Raw genomic sequence first — 8,157 nt, forward strand, 5'->3', positions numbered from 1 at the left:
CTGGCCTTCTCGTCTTATTTTTTATTTATTTTTCTTTCTTTCTTTCTTTTTTGTCATTTTCCCCTCCCTCACCCATATCTCTCTCACGAAGACTCCCCCTGCCTAGTGAAACTCATTCGCCATCTCCCATCTCTCCTGCGTCTCCATCTCCCCTCCCTCAAGTCTTTGTCTCCATCTCCCCTACCTAGTGAACCAGTCTCTCCTGCCCGTTAATCACTGCCCAATTCTTCTCCAAGATAAGATGTTGATGCCCATTTTTTTTTTAAAGTTTTGTTTTTTGGCTTTGGTTGTTTTGGAATTTTTTTTGGACTCAATTTTGAGTTTTGTTGTACCAATTTGAGACTCATTGTTGGGTTTTTTTTTTTTTTGACTCAATTTTGAGTTTTGTTGAGTTTTGATTTTTTTTTTTACTCAGTTTTTGGCTCTTTTGGATAGTTGAAGGATTAAATGAGGTGAATTAGGAAAGTTGGTCTTTTGAGTGTTGGTGGATTCGGCTATGGTAGTTGGTCATAGTGGTTGGTGATTTTTTGAACACCAAGTGTTCGACAAAATGCCACAAAAAAAGAGAACAAAGTGATTTTTTGAAATGTAGTTGGTCACTGTAGTGATTTTTTGAACACCAAGTACTCGACAAAATTCCACAAAAATTTTGGTCTTTGCATATTAAAGAAAAAACTGATCCGATTAAGAAGTACAAAATGTAATGTAGTTGTTCATTACAATAGGATTTTTTTTTTTTTTTTTTTAAGCACCATTGCTTCATGTTTGGCTACTAATATATTACAACATAAAAAGCTTTATTTTAATATCTTTTCACATGTTGTATCTTTGTAGACAATTAGGACATTGCAATGAATGCCGATATAAAATGTTCAAATAATGAGTATGATGAGGTAGGAATTGATAAGGAGATTGGAGGTGATGAAATTATTGGAGAACCAAAGGTTGGAATGCAATTTTCATCTGTAGAAGAAGTGCATGGATACTATATAAAGTATAGTAAGAAGAAGGGGTTTGTAGTATCCAAAAGAAATTCTAGTAAGGATAACGATGGAACGGTAAAATGGTTTTGCTTGGCATGTGCGTGAGGATGCACATCAAAGAGTAGGGCTGCTAATGTTATGAAACCAAGACAAACAATAAAAATGGGGTGTAAGGCTAGGATTAATGCGGTATTCAATAATGAAGGTGGATATACTATATCTAAGGTGATATTGGATCACACACACGACTGTAGTCTGGGAAAGTCAAGATATTTCAGATGCTTTAAGAAGGTTGATGCTCGTGTTGCCAAGATACTTGAAATAAATGACGAGACAGGAATAAGTTGTCCAAAAATTTCAAGTCTGTGGTTGTTAAGGCGGGCGGTTATGAGAATGTAACCGCCCGCCTCAACAACCACATTGACAATGTCTTGACTACATTGACAATGCACGACGACTTCGCCTCTGGGTTGGAGGCGGTGTAACTCTATGTAACTATTTCGAAGATATGCAAAAAGAAATTCAGAGTTATAGTATAAGATAGACGTTGATAATGACATGCGGTTAAATAATGTGTTTTGGATAGATGCCTGAAGTAGAACTGTGCATGAATCATTCAGGGATGTGATTACATTTGATACAACATATTTGACTAATGCGTATAAAATGCCTTTTGTACCGTTTGTGGGTGTGAACCACCATGGGCAGTCAATCCTACTCGGATGCAGATTGATATCCAGTGAGGACATAGATATATTTGAGTGGTTATTTCAGTCATGGTTGCATTGTATGAATAACCAACCGCCAAATGCAATCATCACAGACCAAGACAAGGCCATGAAAATTGCAATCTCGAAAGTGTTTCCAACTTCTAAGCATCGATTCTGCTTGTGGCATATAATGAAAAAGTTTCTTGAGAGGTTTGGATCACATTGTCGATATGGAGAAATCAAGAGTACTATACATAGGTGCGTTTATGACTCCTTCGGTCAGCATGAGTTTGAGGAACATTGGTGTTGTATGCTCGATACATATGATTTGCATGAGAAAGCATGGTTGATATCACTGTATAGTGATCATCATTTTTGGGTCCCGGCCTATGTTAGAGGCACATTCTGAGCAGGAATGTCAACAACACAGCGAAGTAAATGAATGAATGCATTTTTTGACAACTACGTTAACTTTAGAACTACTCTGAAGCAATTTGTTAACCAGTATGATTTGCCCTTAGGAGGAAGGTAGAGAATAAAGCAATTGCTAACTTCAAATCCTTTAACATGGACATTCCTTGCATCAGTCACAATCCTCTTGAGAAGCAATTTCAAAGTGCATATACTCTTACTAAGTTCAAAGAAGTATAAGAGGAATTGCGAGAATTTCTATATTTGACTACTAAGGAGATGGGGTGTGAGGATGATATATATACGTTTGTTGTTGTGGATGAGGTTCAAGTTGATGATGACCTTTTAAAATGTGTAACTTTTAATGTCAAAGTTGTTCAAGATCCCCTTGATGTGAAATGCAGTTGTAAGTTATTTGAGTTTAGGGATATTTTGTGCATGCACACACTCTGTATCTTAACTTAGATGGGCCAACATATAATACCATCAAAATACATCTTGCATCGGTGGAGGGAAGTTGTTAAGCGAAAATACACCTTCGTGAAAAGTAGTTATGACACTAGTAGTATCGACAATACGTGAAGGTACGATAGAATCCAAAATTGCTTCTATGAATTGTGTTCCAATGCTTCAAAGGCCGAGAACAGTTGTATTAAATTGATTAGCTAGATAGAACAGTTGAAGACACCCTACCCTGATATTGCTGATCATGATACTAGCAACACATTTGATACAACTACTTCCATAGAGAGCACGACAGGTAGAGTTCTTAGTCCATTGGTAGTTCGGAGTAAGGAAAGACCACCATTTAAGAGAAAAGTGCACCTTGCTGAGAAGAGTTATAAGAAATCTAGTATGAAATGATGATTACACTACAACGAATCTAAGGTACTTTTTTATTAATTCATTTATGATTCCACATATTTTTCATTTATTTTTTTGCAATTTTTTATTTCAGTTATGTTAAAATTATATTTTTAACACTAGGATCAACAAAGTCAAGTTTGGACACATGCGTCAGATTTTTTTTCAACTCCTTCGACTGCTCGTCACTCACAGGTAATATAAAACTAACTTATTTTGGTAATATTTTTAGTGAATTGCGTTACCACTTTTAACATTTTTTTATGCCCCTATAGGAGTTGACTTCAGAGGCTTTTCATCAGGATTTCAGTGCGTTCCGATTGGTAGAGGCCATAAGACAAATTTGTGTCAATTATTACTTGTTTTGTAATTTTGAAATCTTGGGATTTTATTGAACATGTTTTTGTAACTCTTTGTTAATGTAAGCATTTGTGGTTTTCCCCAATTGATGCAAGCACTCGTAGTTTTTGTAACTCTTTGTTGATGGAATATCATAATCACAATCATGCAATTTGGATTACAATAAAAATACTGAATTGCGAAATGCTATTAAGGTACCCAGTACTACACGAAGTAACAAGATTACATTAAATTCACTTCATAGATTACATATTGTCTTATAATTTTTCAAAAAACATGCCTAAACAAAGTACCCACGACATTGAAATTATTAAAACTACAATGACTTTCTCAACATTTCTCTTGCGCCTCTCAATCTCTATTTCTAGTCAATGTCAAGTTGTTTGTACATCTATTGCTAGTTGTATCTTTTGAATCTAGGGTTTTAAATGGTTGATTCTCTTCTTACCATATGGTAGAATTTTCGGGTCAAACCAACAAAAATATCCGCGAGAACGCCTAGGCTACAAAAACAATCAACACATTAGCAACGAAGGATTACTATTCACTTCTTAGCAAACAAGAGTGAAATAACATACCTCAATGTTTTGGCAACTAAAAAATCGACATCCGTCATTATCCTCCGTATGCGCAGTTTGTCGACATGCTTTAATACCACAAAAGTATATTGGGTATTCATTTTGCCAAGAGTTCTTTGAGCTTGAGATATTACTAGTATTACTACATGCTTCAGACATTGTGTTAAGATTTACAATTATTATGTTACTATCTCTAAAATGGATGTCCTGAAATGTCATTTTCTCTCATTATTAAAATGGATGGATCATATATCAGTTTTGTGTATTGACATTTTCACTGCCCTCATACGAATGTACATTATATCCCAACCGCATAATTCTCTCAAAAAGCCTATGATGGAATTTAGCACATTTTCTTCAACTAGTTTAAGACATTAAAACAAAAAGGTGGTGGAGATAATGTATGCCGTAATATCAGTTTCCAACACTTTGATGTATGCCCTTACAATCATAAAAACAATTCTGTCCCAAGTAATACAATAAAAAGAAAAAAATCCGGAAAACTACAGGTAGTAATAATGATGTCTGCAAGGGAAACAATAAACTAGTAGAAAAGGTTACACTAAACAGGAAGGCAAAATCTAGTACTCCAAAAGGAAAGAACAACTTTATATTCCAGTTGTTGTTGCAACCTAAAACTTAGTACCAAGAAATAACTACATTTCATTTTGTAGTTCTTTGTGGCATTTTGTTGAGCACTTCGTGCTAAAAAAATCACCAACCACTGTGACCAACTGCCATAGCCGAACCCACCAACACTCAAAATACCAACTTCCCTAATTCACCTTATTTAATCCTTCAACTACTCAAAAGAGCTAGAAACTGAGTCAAAAAAAAAAAAAAAATTCCAAAACTCAACAAAACTCAAAATCGAGTCCAAAAAAAAAAAAAAAAAAAACCCAACAATGAGTCTCAAATTGGTAAACAAAACTCAAAACTGAGTCAAAAAAAAAAAAAAAATCCAAAACAACCAATGCCAGAAAACAAAACTAAAAAAAAAAAAAAATGGGCATCGACATCTTACCTTGGAGAAGAACTGGGCAGTGATCGGTAGGTAGGGGAGACGGGTTCACTAGGTAGAGGAGATGGAGACGAAGACGTGAGGGAGGGGACATGGAGACGTGGGGGAGATGGGAGATGGCGAATGAGTTTCACTGGGCAGGGGGGAGTCTTCGTGAGAGAGATCTGGGTGAGGGAGGGAAAAAGACAAAAAAAAATAAAAAAAGAAAGAAAGAAAGAAAAAAGAAAAAAGAAAAAGGAAAAAAGAAGAAGAAGAAAAAAAAAAGGACGGGAAGGTCCTTCCCACGTCAAACGAGAAAAGCAAATGGGACCCCAAATAGGGCTCCTTAGCATTTTCCTTTCTGTTTGCATGGGACGTACAAGAGATTTTTTCAACCTTCGAAAAGTTTGCAACAAGGTGATCCTAGGTCGCCATATTTATTTATTATCATAGAGGATGTGTTATCTAGATTGCTGAAGACTAATTTTGAGGAGGGGAGGATTGGGTGTTTTGCGCATCCATGTGGCACGCCTTTAGTCTCACAATTGTTATATGCGGATGATATTTTCATTTTTACCAATGGCGATAGTGAGTTGATGAAGTTACTCATGAAGACATTGGATTTATATGCTAGTTGGTCTGGCCAACTTATTAATAAAGAAAAATTTGCTCTGTTTTTCTCTAATAAAATAAGTTCTGTGAGGAAGTCTATCTTGCTGAGTATAACTGGTTTTATGGAGGGGCGGTTGCCCACTTGGTATTTGGGAGCTCCTATTCTTGTGAGGCGTTTTACATCTCGAGCTTTGAAACCATTGGTGGTGAGATTTCAAAGGAAAGTGGCAAGGTGGAAGCTTAAACTCATGTTGTCGCAAGGGGGTAAATTATGTTTGTTAAAGCATGTTCTTTCTAGCATGGCAACCAATTTATTGGCTGGTCTTGATTTTTCGAAATTGGTGGTATCCAAGTTGAATTCTATTCTTTCCACATATTTTTGGGGTGAAGGTCATGGTAAAGCCAAGAGAAAATGGTTGGCTTTGTAAAAATTATGTAAGCCCACTATGGAAGGAGGTATTGGTGTAAGGGATTTTTCTAAGGTCCAGAAGGCAATGCATATGAAGTTTGCTTGGAAATTATTGTCGATGGATAATTTATGGACAAGATTTTTTAAGGCAAAATACTTTCGTAAAAAGCATGTTATGGAGGTTTCCGCAAAAGCTTCGGATTCGCGATTTTGGAAATCCATGGTACGTGTAATGCCAGAAGTTTTGGAGAATATGCATGTTTGGGTGTGAAAGGGAAATGCATCCTTTCTGTTTGATAAATGGCTATCACGGGGTCCACTTGCAACTGATATGTCTGATATTTACTTTCCACAATTGCAAGTGAAGGATTGTTGGGTGGATAGTTCATGGGATAGGGGGTTTCTTGAGGAACTGGTTGGTACGACTAAAATGAGGGAAATTATTTCTGAATTGCCAGCTCGCAGAGCAGAGCATGATGTAATGATTTGGCGGCTGAACAGTGATGGTTGTTTCACTACGACGTTGGCTTGGTAGGCTACCAGAGTGAAAACTCAAAATCTGGAAGGGATGGAGTGGATATGGCATAATAAGCTCCAAAAAAAAAAATGTATGTTTGCATTTGGAAGGCTCGGTTTAATTATTTATCAATGGATGGAAGGTTGTGGTCGGTTGGTATTCCATTGGCTTCTCGTTGTGATTGTTGTATGTGAGGCAAGATTGAAACTCGTGATCATGTCTTGTGTTCAAGAGATTTTGCTCAAGCAGTGTGGAGGAAGGCATCTTAGATTTTTGGTGTCCGTTGCATGCATGTTGTAGCTAGTGGGCTCGTGTATGTTGTTGGTTCCTCTATGCCAAAAAATAAAATATTAAGTGGTTGCTGATTGTATTACTTTGTGTGTGACTTCTTGGAAGTTATGGCAGCGCCAATGTGGTGCTAGAATGGAAGGAAAACTGGAATCGGTTGAGGCCGTGTGGTGCTCGATTGTTTATTGTCTAAGGCAATTATTTCCTTTGGCGAAAAGCAGCGAAGACGCTACATGTTTAGACAGATTAATTATAGCTGAGTTGAATATCCCCATGTTGAATATAGTAGTGCGGTGACTACAGATTGTAAAATGGAATCGACCAAGACAAGGGTGGGTTAAGCTCAATGTTGATGGCTCTTGTAGAAGTAACCCAGGGAGTTGTAGAGGGGTTGGTATTTTGCAAAATGATGAAGGGCATATGCTGGCTGCCTTTCTCTTCTAACTTTGGTTTTGGTACTAATAATGAAGCAGAGCTTAGAGCACTTATTTCTGGCTTGTTACTTTGTTGGGAGATGGGGATTTCAAAGGTTGAGATAGAATGTGATTCAACTTTGGTTGTACAATATTGGATTAGGAATAAAGCTTGAATAATTTGACATTTATGGGATTTTTGGGAGGAGCTTCTTCAAGCTCTTCATGGATTTGATTACACAATTTCTCATTTGTTTCGGGAAGGTAATAAAGTGGTGAATTTCCTAGCAAGACAGGGGGAGGAGGGTTTGAATTGTAGATATGTGCGTTCTCATGATTTACCCCTACGCGTTAGAGGTTTGCGGTAGGAACCCATGTCTTGTGGCCCATGGTCAAGCCACTAGCCAAGTCAAGACGAGGTTGGACAGTCCCAAAACAGGCCCACGGGCATGCCATAGGGCCTGGCTTGACATGCCCAGGGTGCCCAAGGAGGTTGGTGACCAAACCAGCCCATTCAGCATGGCCAGCGCGCACAGCACGCGCAGCCCAGCGCGCACAGCGCGCCCAGCACGCACGCCTCACCCGCGCCCCGCACGCGCACGTCTCGCCCGCGCGCGCACCCTAGCACGCCCCGCGTGCATGCCCAACGCGCGTGCGCCCCAGCACGCCCAGCGCCCAGCGCCCCAGTACCCAGCACCCCAGCTCCCAGACCAGCCCAGGGCCATGTCAGCCAGCCTAGCCCACCCATGGGCTCATGCATGCCATGGGTCAACTTGACCCATGCCAACTATGTTAATTTTTATTTAATTATTTATTTTCCAAGGGACCTATTGGAGGTTTCCAACTTGTTATCCTTATAAATAAGACCCTTAGTCTTTGCATTCACATCTTTTGGCAAATTCCCTAGTGGGTAGACTTTTTGTTCTTGAGATCATATTTCGGTGCTAGAGCACTTGGGTTTTTTGGGTGCAATTCGTGAATCCCAAAGAGAGGATCACACATTGCAATTCGT

Source organism: Juglans microcarpa x Juglans regia, chromosome 1D (assembly GCF_004785595.1).
Source record: "Juglans microcarpa x Juglans regia isolate MS1-56 chromosome 1D, Jm3101_v1.0, whole genome shotgun sequence".
Classification (NCBI taxonomy): Eukaryota; Viridiplantae; Streptophyta; class Magnoliopsida; order Fagales; family Juglandaceae; genus Juglans; species Juglans microcarpa x Juglans regia.